This window comes from Aphelocoma coerulescens, chromosome 4, assembly GCF_041296385.1.
Source record: "Aphelocoma coerulescens isolate FSJ_1873_10779 chromosome 4, UR_Acoe_1.0, whole genome shotgun sequence".
Taxonomy (NCBI): Eukaryota; Metazoa; Chordata; class Aves; order Passeriformes; family Corvidae; genus Aphelocoma; species Aphelocoma coerulescens.
In genome coordinates, this window is record NC_091017.1 from 3,817,006 (window position 1) to 3,841,900 (window position 24,895).

Sequence of the window (24,895 nt, forward strand, 5' to 3'; positions counted from 1 at the left end):
ACCTACCCTTTCATTGTACCAGCAAATATGAGATACAACTTTTTATTTTATTTGAGCTATTTCTTTTTTTTTCCACTGCTGTCTGCTATCTTTTTTCATACTTGTTAAAACACAGATGACATTAAGCATTGTAGCTATTTTTGGTTGCTTGCCTGGCTGGCCAAAACTTCAATTTTATGTCAAATCCCTGTTCTGGAAAGTACAGGACCAGTATCATTGAATTTCTCTGTTTTGATCCAACCATATACAGGCATAGTTTTCTTTACTAAAACCATAAGTATTTCATATAATGTAAGGGTAAACAGGAAATCTAGCACCTTCCTTGTACAGCCTAGATTCTCCTGCAAATAAAACAATTGCTACAGATACTGATTATCATTTTCAGTCTTAAAAGCAAAAAAGAGATGAAGCCAGTGATGCTTTGCTATTGCTGCTGGTTGAATAAGAACAGCTGCGTGACGTGAAGTACAATCTCCATGATGTAACCAAATATATACTGGAGTGTGAGGGAGACCAGCCAAGAAAAAAATAGTTGCCCTGAGGGAGAATAGCACTGGATGAAAATATAGATAAAAGGAAAAAACAAAACAAAACAAAAAAAAAACCACGAAAAACTTTAAGGTTAGCCATTTTATTTCCATTTATAAAATATAGCCCCTGAATGTTTGTTTTTACCACAGCACAACAGATTTTTATCTTTTCTCAACCTGCAGTAAAATATAGAGGTTAAAAAAATAGAAGCTGTGCTTTTGTCCTTGAGGACTTTCACGAGCACAGATAATAGTTGCTTATTTACATTGGGCATAAACTTTACATTGCACATTATTTTTTCTTCTTTCTCTGGGCACTGGACTGAAGTCTATATACGTGGATTTCTAGTATGACCCTACATTTTAATGTTTTATGCTGAGGACAGCAAGTACAAAGAGAATGTAGAAGAAGCAGACATAGGAAATTAATTTAATAGCAGAAAGACATATTCCATTGAGAAAGCTGTGCTAATCATGGAGCATGTGCTACATGATTTGCATAATGAAGTGCTGAAAAGTCATGAACTATGAAATTTAACATCTCAGAAAATTTTTATTCTTTCTTCATGTTTCTGTTACTGTTAGGTCTTTAATTATATGATTTTAAATGTTAAAAATGCACAAGTTTTAATTAGAATTTTAGCTACCTCTACATGTATAGACTTCAGAGTTCAAGCCTAGTATCAGAGCAACAAGGCAAAAGAGAAAAATAGGGCATGAGTACAAAGCACCTTTTCTGCTTATTTGAAATACATTTATATATTTTAACCACAGATTCATTCGGGTAGCTATACAAAACAGAGCACTCAGGAAATAGTCCCATTTAAAATTTTATGGATTTAATGCCCAGCTCATCTACTTGTTCTACTCTAGCCATCATCTCTTGTCCTCTGAAATCTCCCTATGACTCTTAGATGTAGTGGTGGCTGTTTCTTCATTTGGAGCTGCTCCAGCTTTACTGTCATTGTCTGACTGACATCCTCTTTCAAACCTGCCTTCAAACCGTTTGGACCTTCTCATTTGCTGATGCCCCAGCACGACAGTCCTGGCTACTGTCACAAAGCCCGAAACCCAGAGAGCAGGTTTTAAAAAGTTTCTTGATGTCCATAGTTGGAATATTTTTTTTTTTTTTTGCCTTTTTACCTGCAGAAAGGGTGGGTGCATAGCAGCTGTGGCTGTTCATTGTGGGCTTTTATTTCAAACATCTGATCCCCTAAGCACTTTTTACAGCATTGCAGTGAGCTTGACCTACGAAGTTGCTTTGTTATTCTGAAGGAACATCCAGCCCTTAGCCATTCTTATTTGGTTTTCCTCAGATGTTCTGCAGGAATGTAAAAGATCTTCTTCTATGCCTGGTTTTGTTCTTATCTGAGCCACGTATTTCTGAGCCTATCTGTGAGCAGTTGCCTGACATTCCTTGATGAAACAGTCACTGAATGCACACTCCTTGGAGAAGAGACCCACCATGAACAGGACTGGTTGTTTTTTTTTTGTGGTCCCAGCAATTTTGCCTTTTTTTTTTTTTGAGCAAGGCAGTTTATAGAAAAAAAAATGCTGAAAGTGAAGCTATTTTACAGTGAAGCACTTTTCTGGAGAAGAGGTACTGTGGCTGAAATTATTTAAAGTAATGACTAGTTAATCTTTAGGTCTGGGAAACTGTCTGAGCCGTCTCAGAATCCTGGACTCCAATCTATTGCCAGAAGAGCACAGCAGATCCTTTTCCTGGGGGAGGCTGTTGGCAATCCAGCCAGCTCACTTCCAGGTGTAAGCACCACGGCTCTTTAGCTGGGGTGTCAGCCAAGGAGGGTTTTGTCCTGTGATGCTCTTCAGTGTTACTGCCTGGTGCCCTCTCTCAACAGATGGGCCTAGAAAGGGGCCCAGCCGCAGGCCTTATGAATTCAGTGGTGCACAAGAAATCTACTGCCATGGCTGGCAGTTATATTCTGTCTGACAATTACATCAGCTGGTCTAAGAAAGCATGCGACTCCTCCCTGCAAATCTTGGTGCATTTGGAAAAGCAGCTGTTCCAAACAGTAATGGAAGTGGAGGGGATTTTGTAGGACCCTCAATGGTCACAGCCAGAACTGAGATATTCTGCCAGTTTTTTGTTTTTTTTTTTAGCCATTGAACAATATGTCTTGACAATAATGAGTTTGTGCACATGAATACATATTTATCTGCAAATTTAACAACATGTGAATGTATGCCTCTTGCTGCAGGCCAAAGTAAATTTGTAAGTTATGTGAGACTTTGGCTGTGTGTGTATAAAATGATTGCTATTAACTACTAGGCAATTTTCTTTCTTTTCCTGGCTGTAAAATCCCCTAACAGGAAAAAAATGCAACATTAATAATACTACAACAAAGGAAATCATATTTATTACTAGAGGAGAACAGTGGCTAACTCCCTGGAAGGTAACATTTCACAGTTTATGTTGACAAGTAAATATTTGACTGGGATCACAGAACCAGCAAAGTCATCAATAAGGGATCCTATCGTGGTGTGAAAGAAAAATTCTTCATAAACAACATTTTGCAGACTTAGTTTAACTGGATGATGCCTTGTTAATTTTTGTAATGGATGGTGACAGTGGCATGAATAAGATATATTATGTTAGTCAAATGGAATGCATGTGCTGAATGCACAAGTTTAACTATCCGTACCTGCACAATAAACCTAATTAAATGGTGTGTCATCAAAGATGATTTAAATGAAAAGATAATGAAGCAAATCACATGAAAAGTGTTCAACAAAATTTATTCTGAAAGAATAGGGAAGGTTATTATAATTAGAGAAGTAGTTCTTCATGTTAATCACTTTTTTAAATATCTCATTAAAATCACAAACTTTGGAAAATTCATGGAAACTCAATTTTTGGCTTGGGGCAAAAGACAGGATTTTTGTCATCTCTTTTTTGCAGGAAGGGATATATATTTTTACTGACCAGTGTCGAGGGAAAGTTGCAGGTCTTCATAGAAATTAATGGCTTATGGCTCTTTCTATTTGTGTATGAACAGGCTCCTGGTTCTCTCCCCTGTGGAGGCTTCCAATAGAATTTAGGGCAAGCAGTTTGCAGATGATAATATAATTTCTACCACTGATGAGAAAAATGGCTTTTTGAGATACCTGTCAATACCTTGTTCAGAGTAGCAACAAGCTGTGAAAGCGAAGGAAAGAAAAGGAAGAGACTTGGAGAGCTCTTCTGAGCCAAGAAGTCTTGTTTTTCACCCTTCAACATGTTGTTTGCTCAGTGAAAGAGACATTTGGCAGTGAAGGGACTCTCACCAGGCTCTGTATTGCAGGTGTTTAATTGTCCAGGACAATTGCTTGTCTGTGAAAGATGATGCTAAATGGCACTGAAGCTTCAGTCAATTTCTCCAAAAGCAGAATAAAAAGGTATTATTAGTCCCCAAGGTAGCTAAAAGTGCTTTCTTCAGGAAAGTTTTAGTGACCTTCCCCTAACAGAAGGTTACAAGTAACCCATTCCTTTATGCTGTGGGAGGAGAACAGACTAACAGCCCATTGTGTGTTTGTTACCCGGATTAAACTAAAGTTACAGACTCAGTAGTGAGCCACAAATTTCGGGACCGGGGTTTGATGGCATCTCCCTCTGCTCTGCATGTGTTGGAGGTATTTCCTGTTTCTTCATTCCATGATTTCCAATAATCATTGTACCTTTTTTCTTGGAGCTCATTCCCGGATTTATCTGCTTTCTCCCCAGCCAGATTGCTCGCCAGTTCTGCCTTCCCCAACACAAGCACATATTTAGGCTATTTGTCCGGTTCAAATTTATTAAATTTAGGTTTTTATTTCAGGCCTATTTCGACCTCATTGGTGTTCTGAGATGCTGCTGCAATGCTGGTCTTTGTTATTGCTGCTCTGCAGTGGCTCCCAGCAGACAGCACAGCCAGACTGCTTTTAAAGCCTTATGTGCAAGTCATGTCGGGGGTGAGACCAAAGTAACTGTGGTGAAGGAAACCTATACAGATACTTTAATCATCATCAGCCAGATTAAGGTAACAATTCCTTAACAGCTCTAGCATGTGCAGCAGGATCTTGGGGTTGATATTGAACTATTGACGGATACTTCCTAAAATATCCATCAATAGTTAAACACACCATGATTTGTAAAAAAAGATTTCTGTCGTGTTCATCCCTTCAGTGCTTTCCTGGCTGAAGTGAGGCAGTGCAGTGGTGTTTAATGAGATCACAGCCGTGTCTGAAGTGTGACCTGTTGGCTGGCAGAAGGCAGATACTTAAGAACAAATCCCAGTAGGGGGTTTAGCTTTTAAAATAAGGTTTCATTTCTACAAATATTCGGAGATCTATCAGCAAAAAAGGCAGGAGAGAAAGATTGCAGTGCACCTATCTGAAATTCAATCAAGAAGTTAAACTTACTGTAACAAACACAAAGCTTTAGTTATAGAGAAAGTACTGCTTTATATGTATTTGGTGAAAATCAATAGGGAATGGCAAACACTACACTCTTAACAATTTTCTGTCAAACTTTTGTTAACGTATGTAATTTAATACATTAATATGTAGTCAATAATTATTCCATCAGAAGTGCTATAATGTATGATTTCCAAGCAGAACTTCAAACTGAATGCTTAATAACTTTCTTTTTTAACTCATTTCATAGTCACAAAAAATAAAGCAAAAAATGAAAAGGTTTCTTCTGGGCAGAGCATCTGAAGTAACTGCAGCTTCTAGGTCTGATCTTCACAGAAATACTGCCACTTTTCTATGAAATCCTGTTTCTTTCTGATCAGATGTGAACACTGAAAATTTTAAAACTTGGCTTTACTTAGAGTATTTTTTTTACCCCTTTAAAATGTTTTTCATTGGCTGGTTTGGTTTTTTTTTAAAGGACTGTCTTCTCAGGGAGTTGCATTAATTCCAAGTGATGTCTTCTGCCCAGGATATGCCTGAATGTCCCTAATGACATCTCCTTAGGTCTTAAGTTTCCCAAACATGACCTTTAACAGGTGGTAGAGTAAGAACAGCAGAATCTTAGAATCTGTTTCTTCATCATTTCAACTTCACTGGTAGCTGGCTCAGCATCTGAAGATGCAAGTATAGTGTCCCTCTCTTTATTGAAGTGCCCAAATATTCCTGCATCAAAAATACTTACAGAAAAAACTGTGCACAAAAAACTAAGTGTCCATTGGCTTTGTGACAGCACCTGTAAAAGGTCAAGTTCACTGTGCTATGAATTCCCTGTGCCTCTGGGCAAGTCTCATGGCATTTTTTAGTAAACAGTACAGGCTTCTGGAGTCTGTCCTCTCCTTGTTGCAATCAGTCTCCTTCTATTTGTTATCTTTCCCTGAGACGCAATCAGGCACATAAAATATATTGCATCTTTTGTTCTGCAGTGTAAAGAAAGATTTTACCGCAGTCAGCATGCTTTCAGATTTGAAACTATTGGGGTTACCAATTTTTTGCTGTGTCTTTTGGAAAATGAAGTTGCACACAAAACAGTTGCATTTGCACACATTACACGTGCGACCTCTTCTGCAGACAAATCTCCCTGGAGTCATGTGCTCTGACCAAAAGAAAATGATATTATATTCCTTTGATATAGCTTTTAGATTTATGGTTAGAAACCAGTATTTTTACTAAAGAAATATTGACAAGATCTTGTGTTATGTCTCTGAGGATCTGGACAAAGTGTCAACACCAAGCTCAATGAATAGGTCTGTGTGAGGTGAATCTACTGAAGAACACAACTTTGTGGTCTGTGGTTAAAGGAAAGAAGAGCTGAATCCAAGGGGGGATGTGAATAACTGTGTAAGCAAAGTGACATGATTCCATCTGCCTGATTTGGGTGACTCCCAAGCTGAGGCAATATTTCTCTTGCTTGTCTTTTACAAACAAAACATGGACATTTCCAAGGACACAAGTGGCTGAAACAGTTTGTCCTTGTTCAGGCTGTTTGAGAGCTGGCGAGTTCTGCTGCCCAAATGCCCCAAATCATAGCCCGGGATCCCTGGTTCAGCCCTGGACTCAGGATGGGAGATGCCATCTGCTGAAGTAGACAGTCCAGTTTTCCTCCTCTTTCATTTGATATCAGTCCTGGTAGGACTAAAATGGAAAGGTCAAGCTGGAATGTGGTGTGCTACAGGAAACAGTAGCTCAGCTGGCAGACAAATCTGCCTAATCCAAGGAGAAATGAACTGGGCATTTTTAGTATTGCTCTGCTACTTCTTTTTTCTTCATGGCTGTTAATGCTGAAAAGTGTTACTTTGTGTTGTTTCATCTATGCCTAGCAGAGTAGGTAGAAAATTTGGTAGAGCACATTCCAGTTTGTCCTTAATATACAGCAGGTAAATAGGAAAAAAAATGCATCCATGCATAAAAATCACTTTATGCCAGGATTCCATTTGAGAGCATCTGGGAAACTTTGAAAGCTTTATTAGAGAGCGATGAGGTGTGTTACCTGAAACACAAAGAATAGGTAGTAAATTACCTTGTCAATCTTGCTTCCTTTCCTTCCCTCATCTCTGTTGCTTTTTCCTTTCTGTTATTTAAGCCGCCTGGTACAACCTCACACTTATCCTTCAGAGGAAAAGTGAGTCCATCTGTCCTTTCCTCTTGGTGCTGAGATTAATACTGTACTGTCAACATGTTGTTTACCTCCCCAGGCTGGCCCAGCCATTTCTGCAAGGAAGGAGACTCGCCTTGAGTGGTTTGTCAGTGCTTTCAAAAAGGCGATTGATGCGCTCTGGTACAGGAGAGCGGAACTGTGTTACTGCCATGGTTACAATTCCCCCGTGGCTAACGGATAGAGTGGTCTTTTCCCAATAAAAGAGTGTATCTTGTAGCCAAAATGGTGCTTAAAAATCCCAAATGCCTCCTTTCTCTTCTTTGTTACAAAGCAGCCTCCTCAGGATGCAAAGTAACCACATTGTTAATCACTTGGATTAACTTGTGGCCGACGCGTTCCCTACCTTTATTATTTTTTTTTTTTTAAGTGACTTTGTGGAAGAAAACTAATCTTATGGCTTACCTTTACTGTTTTTACATTTTTTCACTGACTACATGGAAGCTTTGTTGAGGGGTATTTATCAGTTATTTCGATGGAAATTGAGAGTAGTCCTGGGCCTCCAGGAGTGAACTCCTTGGCTGTCAGAACTGTGACATGAGGGGAAAAAAATCCCACCCCATGCTTCAGGCTCTTGGGCACGGTGTTGAGGAACTATTAATGGATTTTCCCCAATTTCTGGTCGGGCAAAAGTGGCGCCAAGCCGGAGCTCTTGCTCCCCGACCCCTCACAGGGGCGCTGCAGCCGCCATTTCGCAGTGGCCCCGCCGGCGCCATCTTGTGGCGGCCGCGCGTGAGGCGGTGCGGTGGCGGAGCGGGCACCTGAGGGGCAGCGGGGCGAGCGGGGCCCCTCCGTGCGCTGAGGGAGGGGATTAGAAGGGCGCTTCAGCTCAGGGGATGATTCGGGTTTTTTGTCTTGACTTTGCAAAGAGAGCAGAAGTAGCTGAGAGGTGGGTCCCGGTTGGCCAGAGGTGAGCTGAGAGACGGTGGTGAGTCTTGCTTCCCGCACCTGACCTGTGAGCGGAGGCTGCAGCAACAAGGGTGAGTTTTGGCTATTGCAGCTTCGAAAAGGCACGGTTAGTGACTGATCTTCCTGAAAAACCCAACGCAAATGCTGGGAGGTGGCAGAGTCAAATGCCCGTTTATTTAATAAATAATGCTCCTGAGGGACCGTTGATCACGAAAGGGACATAAAGGCCATGAGGGCTGCAGAGGGAGAAGCACTTACTGGGGAATACCCGATTAAGGGAAGGCGGTAAAACATAATGGCTTTGGTATTGTTGCTTCCGAGGAGAAGATGGTGCTGCTTTTCCCACTCCATATGCTGTGGAAGGACAGAACAGAACAGGAGATGCTGGTGAAGGCAGCAGTATAGTGAGCAGATCCCAAACGCTTTCCTGTGGAAAAAAAACGAAGGTTAGTGACAGACACTTTACTGAGAGATTTGTTGCTCCACACCACCATGGCTGAGTAATAAATACATTTGGTTAATTTTACAATTTTTAATACTTAAGAGTTGATTAAGTCAAGGAAAATAAAAAAAAAAGTTGAGACTTTGAGCTAGCTTATAAGAATATAGAAGATGTCTAGGAGAGAAAAAACCTTCTCATCTCTAAGTCTGGTGAAACTTGTGAAACTCAACCAGGTTTATAACCAGTGAGAGATGGTTTTGGTTTTCCTTTGAAGTATGAAGTGAGGTTTTTTTGTCTATGTTCATTGTCTGGGGTTTTATAGAGCATGAATAGCCTTCAATGTTCAATTAAGAACTAAAGCAAGGAATTTCACTTTCCCTCTGCAACAGCAACAGCAAAGAATTTTGTTCTTAAAATTTATTTTGACTTAAAATTTATTCTTTTAGTTTTAAAGGAGCATGCAGAAGAATTCTGAACCTAGATGTGCTAGAATACTGCACTGGGTACCCTAAATATTTGAGGTAGGGTAGCAGAAATACTTCCTGCAAGCTAAGTGCTGTGGTAGTTATTCCGACAAAATATTGGAAGATCAAAAATGCGATGCTTCTTTTGCAGAGCAAATGACATGAATTTTAAATGGAATCTTCTTTTTGTGTATGTGACAATCTGTAGTAGGATGTGAACTACCACTGTTTTCTTGGGCAGCCCACGATGTATATCATGTGCAGTCACTACTGTTTTGAATTATATTTATTTAAACACTGAGAAATGCTATCAGGTTTGCCATCAGTATTCAGGAATTCTTTAAAACAATTATGGGAATATGCATAGAACCTACAAACAACGGAAAGAAAGAAGGTGAATTCCGTCAGCTAAAAAAATGTGAGGGTTAATATGTGCTGTAGAATGAGGTAAACATCGAATAAAGTCTTGTCCTGTCCACAAATAAACTCACTGCATTTTTAAATGTCTCATGCCTTTTGGTTTGGACAAAATTTGACACGTTTGTACAAAGGGAAAAAATGGAAAATAAAATAAATTTCAGGAAGCGTTGGAATGGTCAGTATTTAGTACATCTTTATTGCAGAATCCTACAGGCAGTGTCCCACAAGATATTGGTCTCTAAAGGTAAGTAATTGTCTGTCATAGATGGTAAGTAGGCACATAAATATTTTGACTCAAGCAGACCTTTTTAACCTGTGGCCCAGACACGTAACAATGGAAATTTGGTTTTTGTTTTCAAGACTAATTATGTTTCAGAGAAGTTGGAAATTTTTTTAAACGTTGTTGCAGCTGAGATGATAAAAATCTTTAACTGAATTACTGTATATTCATTTTACTTATATATGTATTTTACACAGTATTATTTTACTTTATAAAACTAATTTATTTCTGTAGTGATTATTGCTGTGTTTGGGAAGTATTAGGTGAGGAGAGCACTAAGCACAGTGTGAGTGTAGTGACCTCTTACTAGCAAGGGCCTGACTGGAGTATCAGATTGTCACATTTATACAAATGTGGGGATTTTCATGCATTTATATTTTTAAACAAAAGGTTGGTCATCACTAGATGGTTCTCGTGCACAGCTAACCCTGAATTGCACTGTCAAGGAGTGGGAGCAGGCTGCTTTCCTTCAGTGGGTCTTAAAGGTCTAGTGGAAAGGACTGTATTGAGAGTGTTTCTTCTGCTCAAACAAAAACTTTAATGGGTATGGTTTGTGCTTTTAGTTGTGTCGTTTGTGAGGGGCTTTTTGTTTTTAAGCTGATTTAACATTGCTCACAATTTAATATTGTGGTTCTTGCATTTCGTGCTACTGTAATCATCACCTGCTGGGCACTAATCTCTTAAATTTTAGTGCCAAATCTCTTTCTTTGAGGAGTGGGAGGATGAAGAGTACAGTGTGCTTTAGAATTAAAAGTATTTCAGCAATGCGGGATTCTTTCCATTTAAACATTATAGAGAAAAAAGGTGGAACCCTGAATTATTTTTTCCTATTTTTCCCAGTTTGGAGAAGAATGACTTTATTCTTTGTTGTAATGTTAGGCACATGGGGATAAATAGCTGGTTATTACATATTATTTATGTGTTTACTGCCAGATTTCTTCAGATGTACATTATTAGCACCTCTGACAGGCTGGTATTTGTTAAAATGGGTAACATGAATCTTTAATGTTGTTCTTGCCTGTTTATCTAATTATTGGTCAAGCAGCATGACTTCTAGGACAGTTTAAAAATCCATTTTGTCACACAAGTAATCATTTGAAACCACTTTTCTTCATTTCTTGGGAAAACTCACATGTCAGTTCTGTCAAAGCAGTTTGTCTGTCACAGAGGAAGTGGGCAGAAAGGACTTTTACCTAGACCCAGTGTAAAATCTTCGTGTTATTTTTTTTTTCAGCTTGTGAAGTTTAGCGAGTTGTGTGCTGTGATAATGGTTTGAAACGAGGTGTTCCCTTTCCCCTCCGTGACAGACATTTGCTGCCTGCTGTGACCTCAGTGAGCAGTCACAGGTTTGGAATGGTTGTCCTTCCGCCCACAGTCCCTGAGCACAGCTCAGGCAGCAGAGCTTGTCTCGCTCAGTGCATAGTAACTCACTGAGGGGAGCAAGAAGAGGGGCATGGAAGGAACAAAGGATTTAAGGATGATAGATGAAACACCAAAAAAAGAGATTGCAGCTATGGGAGAAATGGTCAATTGTCCACAACCTGGATCCTGTTTAAATAATGTTTGCTCATTGTGCCAAAGAGAGGGAAATCTGGCAGCAGTGTTGAGAACAAATTGGTAAATCCATTTCTAAACAAACCAAAAAAACTGCATCCAGAAATTCAGTCTTGAGATCTCACCTGTTCAAGATCTCCTGGAAGTAACAACAGAAGTAAGAGAGAATCTCCTTACTGTGAATTCAGATGTTTCTACTAGTGGTAGTTACTGCTGATGATAGTTGAGATACTGTGAAAGAAACAATCTCCTGTCTTCTGAAAAATACATTGGAAATGGTTATTTTTCTGCAAAATATTTTTCCAGTGAAGGAGGTGGGAAACTGTTTGGAGAGTCATACAAACAGCAGGGGGGAGAACTTCTCTTTTATCCATGGTGTTTGCAGGTTGTTCTCTTTTTGTTTTCCACTTTATTTTCCCATGTTTCTACACTCTTTGAGGTAAAATTCATATCTTCATTTTTTTCATATAAAATGACTGGTTTTGAATCATAAGTTGAAATTTTTATCTTGAAATTTTAAAAGAAATAATGGGGTAACCTTGAGCTTCTTGTTATACTACTATATATATATCATAGAATAAACTGGAACCTAAATGACAGGTGGTTCTTGAGCTACTCAGGGGTTGAGAGCTTTGAAAGAAAATGAGTTGCTGCTGCAAAATGCATGAAGTTCAGTGTTGGTCCCGGTTTATTTTGGTCAAAGAAAAGCAGAACTTTCTCTGAGTTCCTCTGCGTGGAGCTGGAGCAGTGTGCAGCTGTTGTCTGTTACCAGCATGTTTTCTTTTCAGCACTGTAGAGCTTTTGCTGTTGCTGAAGCTTAGAAGACTGAGCCAAGTCTGTCAGTCAAGAGCCTTTTTCCTGCTCACTAGGATAAGGAAATTTTATTCTAATATCTTAAATGTTGTAAGCAGTATTATACTTAAATTATAAACTAATATATTGTATCTGTGGCTGGGGGAAATACCAGCTGCAGTCTGGCAGCCAAGTAGTGTTATATTGTGACAGGTTTCCAGTACATCCTGTGCTTCCATGTCTAATTAGTGGCATCCCTGCTGCAGCCAGTGGCCGCTGAAGTGTCTAACCCAGTTCACTTCCAGTTGTTGATCATTTTTTGTCTGGTGCTGCACTGTCACCTGACTGTCATAGCTTGGGAATTGTCACCTAGAGTAATTGCTTAGGATGCTGCCTCATGTCTTTTTTCCTGAAATCCTGGTTTTTTTCCCTAAGCTGAGCTGTGAGGTTACTAATGACATTCCCATTGACTGCTCATAAAAAAAAAAGCACAATCACAACATGTCAGTACTGACAGGAGTGCACGGAGCAGAGCGCAAAATAGAGACATACTTGGCTGGTGTTTGCTTCTGCGATGGATTTTGGAGCAAAAGGGAGTCTGCAAGGGAAGGACTGGCAGGCTCTCCTGCCACAAGATGTGTGGGCCAGCTGCTCTGCACAGTGCTGACCTTGCTGCAGGATTAAACATCACACCTTCTCTTCCTCAGCTGAGACCAACACAGTATTTTGGTATCTCCATAATGCTTGCTGCCTCAGACGCTGTCCTTGCTGAAGTACATTCTCTCTAAATTTTTCCTCCTCCTTTTCAAACATCTGGTATTTTTTATGACCAGTACACATAAAATGAGCTCATAACATCTGTTCCTGCAGGAGCTGCTGTAGGGGAATAGAGTGCCAAAGATGGACAGTTCTGCAGGTGTCACCCTGTGGAAGTAGAGGAAAAGTTGGTTATCAGCTTCTGATGAACCATGCAGCAGCTGTTGATCTGTGGGTCAGAGGCCATCCTACCTTTGGTATCACTTTCATAGTTTCTGGAGTTCTTTGGTGTGTTTTGAGGGGTTTTGTTGCGTTTTTTAAATTATTTTTTAACCTGAACTGAAAGCAGTTGGATAGTGTCTGCAATGTTGAAGGGATTCAAGACTGCTAGTTTGTTTGAAGTCTTTTTTTTTCCTCTCCTTTAGAAAAGTGGCTGAACAAAAGGGATGAAAATGTGAGCAGGAGTGCCTCGTTAACAATAATGCAATCCCAAGCACCGTTTGTTTTTTTGACCTAAAGTCGGGACAGCTTGTGTCAGCAGACACAAAGCTGTTGGTGAAGCAGTAGTGTCCTAGGGACTAGTAATTTAACTTCTCTTTCAGAGCCTCTGAGTCTTGAGAGCTGTTTGGATTGATTGGAGTTCAAAGGTGGACTTCTCCCATGGCCCTCCTCTTTAGGAGTATGTGCCTTTAGTGTATTGGAAGTTTGCCCCCCTGTGGTATTTTTTGTGTTCTAGACATATGCTGAGAAGGAAGTGTTCCTGCTTCTAATAGAAGAAAGGTGATTGCGTGATGATTATTATAGCGAGGAGTGAAGAGGGATGGGAAAAACACAGTAGCCTGGTGCCTTCAGAAGTATTAGAGTAGATGTGAGCTCTGTGTTAGTTTTCAGTCTTGCTCCTGCATCCTAATTCTCACAAATCTAACTTGTTTGTAAATGGTGAGGTTAGCTAATTTTGACAAGGCAAACTGTGTTAAGAGTCTGTTGTCCTTGGAGATGTTGGGGTTTACATGATGCATTTCTTGTAAGACATTAAAGCTGTAACGTTTAGATAGCTTAAGAGCTGCATCTAACATGATAACAGCATAAAAGAGTATGAGTTAGAGGCTAATGAATGTACTTTTTGCAGTGCACCATGATTATAGGAACAGCTGTTTTGAGCACTGATGTGCTGACCAACTGTGAAAATTCCATGTTCAGTAGCTCTTGACGCTTCTCGTTTCTCCTCATGTGGAAGAGTGATGGAGTAGCTGAAAATTGAGCTGTGGTTTAAAGTACAGATGGACAGGGATTTGATAGCTTGGGCTGAGGGGATTGTAATGCTGCCTGCAGTTAGGCAGATCTGTATGGTTTTAAGTGTGGTGACTTTTGTTTGTGGCTCTGTATTTTACATGAAAACAAGGGTTTGTCAGTAAATCTATGTGACCAAGACACATTAAACCAAATTGTTTAAACAATGCTCTAGTTCCGTATTAAACTTGATTCTAATGGTCTCTCTTCACATATAGCCTCTTTTCTTTAGAAATATGTGACTCTTAGTCCAAAACTAATTAATAGGAATAGCAAAAACCCACCCTCTGATTAAAGTTAACTCTGAATAAAATTTGAGAAAAAAGTTAACATCGAGCACAACTTCAAAATGCAAGTATTCATTTTTCATGTTAAGAAAGGTTGTTAATCATCTGTTACAATAATATTTCTGGATAGAATGAAAAAGGCAATGTTTTTCTTCTTTGGCTTGTTTTCAGAGGAAAATGGCTGGGTTCTCGTGGTACTGGACAGTTATGACTTGATATTGTCTCTTTAATATCAGAATTTTTAAAGTTGAAACTTACTGAGACAGTAATACTATCTGCAAGAGAATATATTGATGAAGAGATTAATTATATAGAGTACACAGATATTTTTCCGAGCTCCTTCTGGAGATTTTTGCCTTTTCCTTGAACAAGCACTGCGTTTTGAGTCTGGGCCAAGTGAGCCGGATCAGCTCTCCATAACTTCAGATTCATTGATCACATGGCAGTTGCGGTGGCGTCAAGGAGAAGACACACCAGATGAAATGGCGCCTTTTTCAGTGGTCGTATTATGTCATTGTAGGAACAGGCCAAAATAATGTTACCTGAGTTCCTTCTGGCACAGCAAGTTTCTGGTTGTGTGGGGCACTGCTGTGCCTTTGAGTCACTCCTGAGTTAAGCAGAGGGGGAGGGACTGTATTTGTATGGATGTCATTCTTTCCTTGTGCTGGTTGCCTTTCAGCTGGATAGATTCCTCAGGAAAGCAAGAGGTCACTGATTCATGTCCCAGCTGTGCATATGAAGTGGTAATTGTGCTGTGTTGATCCCTGCAAGCATGGAACAGTTCAGCCCAGAGCATTTTCATTATCTTCAGTGATATTGAAGACTCTTGCAGTGGTTCTTTTTGTCCAAGTCTCTTCCAACTAGATAACTTATTTTATTTTTCACCTGTGTTTTCCCAAAGCATCTTTGAATTTTTATTTTAATTTCCTCAGCACTTTATCCATGGGACACTGTTTATTGATTAGTTCCATTAGGCATGAGGTGAATACTATTTTCTGAGCCTATTGTGGTTTAATTTCAGTAAACATTTCTTCTTTTCTGTTTCCCCCCCCCGCCCTCAGCATAAAGCGCTTGATATCATGTCTCCTTTGAGTATTTTCAGGGACTGCCAGATGGCCTGATAACCTTGCTGTGTCCTCTGTCAGTACTTCCTGAGCCAAAATCCCCATTAGGTATTTCGCAGAATTCTGCCAGTCCGTGTTCCAGGCTCTTTGCTTTTTCATACAACATAACCCAGAAATGTTTGACAAGATCCTGATGCAGCTGATGTGTATCAAAGTCCCTCTAGGCTCTAAAGCTCATTTTAGATAGTATGGTAATCTGGATCAAAAGGATTTGTGCAAGTTCATTTTTAAAAAGTAATCATTTGCATTTCTGTTGTTATACTAATCAGTAAAATAGAGCCCAACATCTTTAATTTTGGTATTAATTTTAAAATGGGCCTTAGTTTCTTGTCTAATCCCAGATTCATGAGGAAAAGGGCGTTATATGTAATCCACTGGTCATCGTTCCTATGCTTTTTCCTTCACGATTTGCAGTGACGTTCACATTAAAACCTGCTATTTACTGTCAGCTATTTTGGGTTGCTTTTTAAAATATAGGAGCTACCTGTACAAACACTTTTGATGTTTACTGATGTTTTCTGTGACTTGACTATGTGTTGATGTATTCCATGCTTGAGTTGTAAAGCAGTAACTGGTCTTGAACTGCAGTCTTAGGGTGTTGTTGCTTGTGTAATGTGCAAGGGAGCTTAATGAATTGTTTCTGCCCAGCTTACTTAATTATAAAAGGATGCCAGAGTTCTTAACTTTCTTGTCACTATCCAGCAGCTCAAAAGATAAAACAACTCCATTCTTGAGGGGTAGAGTTTTACAGCAGTAATGCAGCTTTGTTTCCTCGACTGATCTCCAGTGTTTGCCTATGTGAAAGCAGTCATAGGGGCTGCCAGGACAGAGAACAAGGTGTTCTATTCTTTGTATTGTATAATGAAGATATGTGCAGCTATGTGTGAACACAGCCATGTGTGAATTAAGATGGAAGAAGAGAAATAATAAACTATGGAGAAATATAAATCCCTATATTATTGGGAAAATGTGGGGTCATGTGGTGGATCACAGCTAATATGTGATAATAATGGCCATAGTATGCTTAACATTTTGGAACCTAGTGTATTTCCCATTTGGATTAAATTAAATACATACATCATTCTAACAAACCTCTCCCAGCAGATTGTGAACTTTGGAAGTGGGGAAGGGAATTAATGGCAATGTATTTCATATTGGTGTTCTTCTGTCTAGTGATTCAATTATTTTCCCATAAAGAATTTACAGTTTCTACACAACAGATGTTGGTCAGCTTGTGAACAGGCATTGCTGAAGGTGGAGTGAAAAATGATCTTCAAATATAATAAACTCAACAGCTATTATTTATCTCATTGTTTAAGAGATGGGCCTAATAACCCATTCCTAAATAAGAGGGAAAGAGAACTAGGACACAGCTGAATTGCAGTGCCAAAACACTACAATCCCAAGCTGATCTTGAATACAAGAGAAATGTGAGATAACAAATCATAGTAGTTCATCACTTGGATGTGTGATTAAGGGAAGCAGTGGTGAAAGACAGCTGTCTTCAAACAAATAATCTGAATATAGGAAGGCAATTGTGAAAAATCCATCCCTGCTTGTTTTTTGAATATGAAGTAAACTTCTGTAAAATGATCTAGTTTAATATCTTCGGAAATGAGCTCACAGAAGGGTCTTGTTTAAAAAATTGCAAGTTAAACCAATTAAGACATAGAAGTACAATTTCTGTGCTAAGGTATACATTTCTGAAAAGACACCAGCTAAGTAACAGCTATTCACAGCCTTTTGTCTTTTTTTTTTTTTTAATCATTTGTGAGAGAAAATAAGGAAATCCTTTTCTAGCAGCTAAATACAAAGGGATTTGTCATCTAGGTTTTTGGGGTGTTTTTTGGAGGGTTTTAATTTCTCTCAAATACAGAAAGCGGCATTTGTTTTTTCATGTATACATAATATTTAAGCAGGCTTGAGTGCACTTGCCCAGAATGTTTGGGAGGGGCCATGACTGTTTTTCTTATGTGCTCAAAATCTTCTACTGAAGTTTGAGAAAAAATTATAAAGTACTGATACAGGCTTCATGTCTGTCAAATCCACATAAAGCAGAGAGCCAAAATAAATATACTGTGTAAATCAATATTGAAATTAATCCTTAAGTACTTAAGCATTTGGCTTGCACAGATTCATGCATGTGGTTCCTAAGCTTTGCATGCACTGGTATAACACCTGTGTTTTAGATGAACTGTGGGTGTAAGGACTGCTGCTTACTGAAGAGCTCTGCATCCCCCCCCCCATTTATAGAGGAGGTAAGCCAGGGGGGAATTACCTTGTTTTTATTTAGAAAGCACGTATATAAGGCAAGTATTACATTTCAGTGTTGTTAACAAACTTTCTGTCCTGTACTTGGTTGAAGATGTTGTTAATCAAGTATTGCACATGATATTTACAGGGTAATAAATGTGGGCAGGTATTGTAACAGTAGCAGCTGGACAATGGGGCTTTTTCCAAGTTTTTCCATAGTGCCTTTTAGTAAGTATTAAAAACAGTTTCCAAACTGAATCTAACCTTGCAAACTGAGGGGAAAGGTAGCTTAGAAGTAACCGTTTTGTTTATGTCTTGCTTAGGCAGAGATTCTGTAGCATGGTGGGTAAGGCCCAGACTCCAGAACTGCTTCAGGCTGTATAACTTGGACTGCAACCTCTGCTGTCAGCTTGGGAGAAAAGAAAATGGTTTCTGTTGCTGTTAGATCTCCCAGTCACTGAGGGAACAGGGGGTCAGCGTTCCTTTGGAGCAGTACTCTGGTGGAATTCAGGTTGTAGCCCAAGAGGTGTTGAAGAAGCCAAGATACAGCAAGCACCTGGTAATTGAGTAGGCTGAGGTAGGGTGGGAAACAATAACCATGTAACAAGAGCAGCAGTAGAGGATTGGGTAGGGAAAATCCTCCTGTGTCTGCATATTTTCGTCTGCTTAAATCTCTTTTGGCTTGGATTTCAGACCTATCTTCTTGCCAGATGTTTTACAGTTTAATGCAATTATGAGCAGGCAATAGAAATGGCATCCTTAGTGAAAAGCAAAGCAGCAAATGCTTTGGGGTGTTTTGGTGTTAACAGGTAGTGGGAGTTTATAAATGTAACAGTTCACATAAATTTTCATGAGTACAGTAAATATTCAATTGTGTTTATTTTCCTCTTGGTAATTATGTCAGATAATAAAATGCGCAAACTTAGGGCTAGAATATGTACAGTAATGTCAAAGGTGTGGCTTAAAGTGTTCTGTGTGTGGAGCTGCACAGCTGTAGGACCATTTGTGTGGCTGAGTTCTGGTCTTGTCCTTCACTAGTGGACTGGAAAACTCTGTCCTGTACATGTTTAAATAGGTATGGCCACCAAGCTTTTCACTTTACGCTCCTAGTGGTTCTCATCCTCCATCTTTCTTCTGTACCTCTTCATGGTGCAGCAATGTGTAAGAATTTCATAGTGCCAGTGCCTTAATGAAATGCAGATACGCTTTTCTCAAATTCATGTTTTCCAACTGTCCGCTACCAGACGAAATTTTGTTGATTGTTATGTGGCCAGGCTCTGCTGTTTCTTGAAAGCTCCATGCTGTTGAGCTAAGACTTTATTTACATCAGTGTAGTAATATTGACTTGGAATCTTGCTTTTTCTAAATTAGAACCTACCTAATAATCAAGTAATCAGCAGTATTCTTCCAGACCTGCTCTGAGGGAATAGCTCTGTGTTTTCCCACATTTAAGCAGCAAACAGAAGACGGGACTGTGATGATGAATGTCAAGGACTTTTGTCATTCTTTTTGACAACCTGTGAGTTCTTGTGCTTAGAGTGTTTTTGTGAATAATGCTTGAAAGAGGACTGGTACTATTTGGAGTTTGTTGCATATCAGAGCCAAGCAATACTCCTGTTACTTGTAAGGTATTCCTCTGTCAGGAGGAGTGAGGAAAAAGGCAGGATTCACTTGTGTACCTGCTGTGCTGTGTGATTGATAGGCCTCTAAATTGATAGAAGGTGTTGTGTTTTCTGAGTGCCAACAGTTGGATTTCAGAGGAAGAGAAGTGTGTTTATTTTGCGAGACTATGCTTGGGAGTACTGAAAAATCTTAAAAATTTCTAAGGAAATTTTATTAGAGTCGATTATGGATGACAAGCTTACTAGGAGCTGTCTTCATCAACTACCAGTTGCTGTCTTCTGCTTTTCTTTCCCTCTGTTGCTTACAGCTCACTTGTTGACAGCCTGTGTTGTAACAATGCCCTGTATTTGATTATAAAAATATTTACTGCTGATCTTTACTGTTGAAGCTTTCTCATTCAGCTGGCTTGGTGCACTATGAGCGGGAATAAGGACTGGAATGCATTTGGATGTTACCCTAAAAGTTTGGAGGGTGGCAGGGTGGGGCAGACCCCACACTGTTCTGGGATTAAGTTGTTTTCAAGGCATTAGGGAAATAACTCAGTGGTCTAACTTGGAAAATATGTTGGGATGAGGACCGTATATTTACATCCAGGAACACAGGCTTGCGTTTAAGATGTGCAAGTGGGAATGCAGTGTAACAATTCCTTTTCCTCTCAGTGCTGTGTTTTTTCTTTTAAAAGGTAATAACAATTACCCTGAGTTTAAAAAAAAGTTTGCAACATATCAGAGGAGTTTAACTCCTTGTGACGCATTTTTCACTTGGCTGTGGATTTCTTTGTTGCAGCCAAATGGTCCTACCAGTAGAACCAAGAAAAGGAGGGGAGAGGCTGAGCTGGCAATTTTTAATTGTAGTTGGAAGTTACATTTTTCTCATTCTTGAATTTACTTCTTTAATTAAATAATTTTTTCTTTAGGTAGTATGTGTTTCCAAACTTCCCTGCTGTGATTTTATCATTGCTTTCTACATAAGTGAGGTTTGAGCTAATCAGTCTGTTGTGCAGTTCTAAAATACCCTACATATAGTTTGTAGATGTACCCTCTTCCTGTGGTGATTTTGGCCTGTCTGTCCATGTGTGAACCAAAGTTTCAGGGTGTGGTTTGAGATCACTTCTAGCTTGTTTAGTTTGGGTCATTGAGCTAGGAAGTAAGGTCAGCAGGTGAGGGAAGCTGACTTAGTATTAAAGACATAAGTTTGAGATTTGCTAAATTCAATTTATATTGCAGAGAGTGCCATAATTTTCTGATGTAATTGTAGCAAGTCACCTGGTATATTTTTGCTCAGTCTTCAAAAGAGGAAGGTGGCGATGATGTCTTGTTTCTTTTATGACCCAGTGGAAGAAATGAGGTCACACAAACACTTGGGGAAATGTGGTATCAGTAAACAAAGCTGAAATTTTGTATGCCAAATGCTGTAGGAAATAATCATAACATACAGCTTGAGTGATCTTCAAGCATCTCTTCTGACCCACTGAATCACTCTTGGGGAGAAAAATAAGGTTTTTTTTTAAAGTAATGAAAATGTCTTTAAGCGACAGGGAACTAAAATTTAAAAGGCGACTGGTATTTGTAATGGATCCCTAGAAATATCTTACCCAGCCTGAAATGGGGAGTGTTGCAAAGCAGGTAGGTCTCAATCACCTCTTCACTGACAACTGCTACAGTGTTTCCAGAGTTCAGCTCAGGTGTCAGTTCTGGGTGAAGCTGCCCTGGGTGGTTTCTGCAGCAATATAACAACCAAAAGGGTTGACAGCTTCTGCCGTGTCAGTGACACATATTGATTAATGGCCTTGGTAGAAAGAAATTTGTGAGGAAAGTGGCATAGGGACATTAAAGTCATTCTCCTTGTCAGCAGTAAATACTGTATGGTCTTCTGTGGCCTTGCCAGTGTTTTGTAGTCTCTGATTCTTGTAATCAACCAGTTGTCTTTCATTTCAGTGGTGTAGGTGCATAGAAAGGACATTCGTTGTGACAGGAAACATGTGAGAAATGAAACAAAACAAAGCTAGATTGTGAAACTCAAATTCAGCAGGCTAAAATTTTAACAGCAATTACTGCTGATCTTCTGGATGAAATAAGGTGTCTGTGGCTTTTGGTTTGTCTTGCTCAATTTAAAAAGCGGGGAGAAGTTTGGGGAGGATTTTCTGTGGAGGGTGTTCTTTTTGTTTGGGGGTTTGGTGTTGGGGTTTTTTGAGAGAGAAGGGCTTAAAAGGGGGTATTTTTTGCCAGAATGGGGTTATCTTTATAGATACCTTCTGTGAACTGATTTGGTTTTACATTGTTGTTTTTTATATGGCAGATGGATAACTTTGCATCATATTCATGTGTATTTGCAAATCTTAATGGGTGCAGTTTCTGTAATGGTATTAATTGCCTTGGAACAAACAAGATATATAAATAGAATTTGGTTTGCTTTTTCTGTTTATCAGATATTAGTTAATTAGTTTGCTATTTATTAGAAAAGGAATACTAGGAAGAGGATGCTGTTTCAATGTCCCAGACTGCAGAGTTTATGAAAACTAATTTGAATTGATGGCATTTCAGTAAATGCTACCAGGGGACTAAAATGAACAGCCCAGCAATTACAGCAGAGTATATTCTGCTTATTACAGTAAAAAGACTTTAGAGTTCTTTTCAGCTAGTGAGTGCACTGGTGAGTGAGATCACTTTCTGTTGTTCTCTTAAAATCATTCTTTGTAGCCACAATAATAGTGGGTATGAAGTGGGTTTGGGGTGATGTGAGTTATGGGACAGCAAACTACCTCAGAGGCTAACTTTTAGACAGAGGACAAACTCTGACTTGAAGAGTAGTTGTACTAAATATATACTGTATATGCATTTCTGTGTTTTGATAAGAATGTTTTTTCTGAAATTTGGTTCTGCGTTTTCTTACTGTCCAAGTCTGCCCAAACTCTGTTCAGTATCTCTGTAGTGAGTGTGTCCCTTTAGAAGCTTGAGGTATATTGTCGATCACAAACAGATGGTGTAAGGGATGGTGTGAGCAGTGGATGTAGATGAGCACAGCTCCCTTCCTCTCCTTCACAGTCCCTTTACTCAAATATTTGTAAGTTTACTTGTTAGTGAGGTTTCATCATAGTGATAAGCCCCTAGCTGAGCATCTCATTATTTTCCATGAATATGGTAAATAGCTTTGTCTGTGACCATGAAGCAAAGATAAACAAGTTTTTACTGCTCTTCATCCCCAGTGACGCTTGATACAACCAAGAGAATTTGTTGCCTAGTAGTTGTGTAGAAGAGCTTATGGTGAATTAGGTATCCCAGTATATATTCCATCTCTGCAGATGTGATGAAGGCAGTGTCTATGCCAGGATCCTTCACAGCTGTGGGGGTGCTGTAACTGTGACCATGCAGTAGGCAGCACAGAGATAGCAGGTGAAAGGCCATGTTGTCTTTTCTTAAACAGTTGGTCCTCTGAGTGTGGGGTTTAGATTCTATTAATTGGTTAAGCTGTCCTTTTCCAGAAAGCATTGGATGGGGCAGAAACAGTTTGTTTAAGGATGGTTTACAGTTGCATATCATATTCCTATCTGAGATGAATCTTCAGAGACACAGAGAATTGCTCTCTCCTGTCTTTCAGGATGCTGTCTTTGAGCCAAATATTGCTTATTCCAGTCCAGCCATATTGAAAATGTAAGGAAGGAATTAATTTTATTAAAGCAACCTCTTAAACAGCAGAATGTAATTTCTAGTACACCGGTTAGTTGTGTGGTACAATACTAATCAGGTTAACTATATGCAAGCAAAAAGTACATTGAGGTATGTCAAACAGGGGTATTCCTAAAGTCTTACTGTTCTTTGTGCTTGTTAAAGCATCTGCACCTTTAGGAAACTTGCAGTGCACTTCCAGACTCTGGTAAGCATGAGGACAAGTTTTCGTTCCTTAAAAAGTCACCAGGCAACCACAAAGGTGTAAATTCTGGGTATCAGAGTCAAGTGTAGCTGCAGCTACTGTCGCAACTGCTGGCAGTTCAGTGAGCTGATGCAAGAAGCTGGTTGTTTGTCTGTGGTCCAGCTGGTCAGCTACACACAAGAAGCAAATGAACTTTTCAGTAGGTTTTCAGTTGTTACAGGTTAGTCAGATGGCATTTAGTGTGAGTGTGTAGTAGGCTTTGTCATATCCATTCAGTGGATCCTTTGTGTGTGAGATTGCTCATGCTTTGTGATGTATTTCCAAGTATATGGCCTTAGTTTGATTCTAGGCTGTCCCTCATCCCTATTTTAACTTTTACTGTGAAACTGCCTCTCTGCCCTTTCTCTGAGATTTAGCTCTTGCATCTACCCAGTCACCAATTTCTTTTTATTAGTTTAGCCTCTAAGAGTACTTAATCCTGAAGTAATTAGTGATTCAATTGATACTGTAAAAGGAATATCAGAAAATAAAAATAATGTAATTTGGAATGTTTATGTGCTTACAACTAAATTTTAAAAAGATACAAGTCGTGTGTTACCCTAGAGTTTCATCTGGACGGCTTGGAGAGTGCTCTATTAAAAAAAAGAAAATCCTTTGTGCTTTGTTTGGTTTAGTAATGTATGTAGAAATAAAGTTCAATTTAATCACATGTTTTCTGCATAAACAGAAGCCGAGCTATGATAAAAACACCTACCTCCAATTGCTATCAGTGACCATTACCTGTGAATTGTCTTAGATAGCTGATGTTGTAATGTGTGCTATAAGCCACCTTTTGTATTGTCTTTATGCAACATAATAAACTGTTGCTGGCTTGGAGGGTATTAGTCAGTTTTCAATTTTAGTGTATCTGTGGAGAATTGATTATCTGTACAAGAGAGAAATATTTGTTTATCTGACTATTATTAGCAATAACTTTATTCTCAGCAAATACAGTTTTGCCCAACTTGGCTTTTTTCAGTTAGTTTTTGACAAATGGCATTTGTGCATTAATTTCTTCAAGCTGTAGCAAAAATAAAACTGCAGGGACTTGTGTTAAAAATCTCAACCATCTGCTGTGCCTAATGACCACAAGGTTCAGAGCTCTGATTGAGCTGTCAACCACTAGGGACTGGGCTGTTATCTTGATGTTGTTCTATGCCTTAATGAGTCTCTCATTTCAGATGAGATAGCAGAGAACACTGCATGCAGAGTTCCTAAAAATCAGAGCAAGTTTTGTCTGCAAGCTCTGAACGTAACTTGAAGTGTCTCTGCAGGCACTTATTTTGGAGGAGGTGGGAAGCAGGGAGAGAGGCCTTGTAGGGGGAAAGCAAGCTTAGCTGGGTTACTCTGGCCATCCAGAATTCCTATCCTGTTCCTTGAGCCTCATGAGTATCAGTTATGAATGTCCGGGTTTTGGAACTGTCTTGGTACAGAGCATAATGTGGGTCAGAAATAAATCCAACCCAAAACTACTCTTTTGTAGCTTGTTGCATTCCACTGTGCAGACGACTTGCTGTAGTAGGTGCTAGTATACTGTAGAAAGGGAGGAGGACTGGGAAGTGCTCGCTGCATAATCTTGGATATTCTTCACCAGAAAAGACAGCAAAATGTAGATCTGATCACTAAACTGCAAAGTGTCTTTACTTGTTGCATTTTTG

The 24,895-nt window shown here is 39.4% G+C and overlaps 1 protein-coding gene across 14 annotated transcripts in view; it reads left to right on the plus strand.

The window, feature by feature from the left end:
* Window positions 1-24,895, plus strand: part of LOC138109326 (bifunctional heparan sulfate N-deacetylase/N-sulfotransferase 3) — a 260,842-nt gene that overhangs the window by 34,463 nt on the left and 201,484 nt on the right. For 5 of the 14 annotated variants that reach the window (XR_011150408.1, XR_011150407.1, XM_069012533.1 and 2 more), the window contains exons 2-4: window positions 8,004-8,114; window positions 8,371-8,489; window positions 9,573-9,613. The exons of 4 other annotated variants lie outside the window; for them this stretch is intronic. The gene's annotated coding sequence lies outside the window, so the exon portion shown is untranslated. Of the gene's footprint in view, window positions 1-8,003; window positions 8,115-8,364; window positions 8,490-9,572; window positions 9,614-24,895 lie in introns of all 14 variants that reach the window. 5 more of the 14 variants (XM_069012537.1, XM_069012539.1, XM_069012535.1 and 2 more) reach the window with 3 other exon arrangements.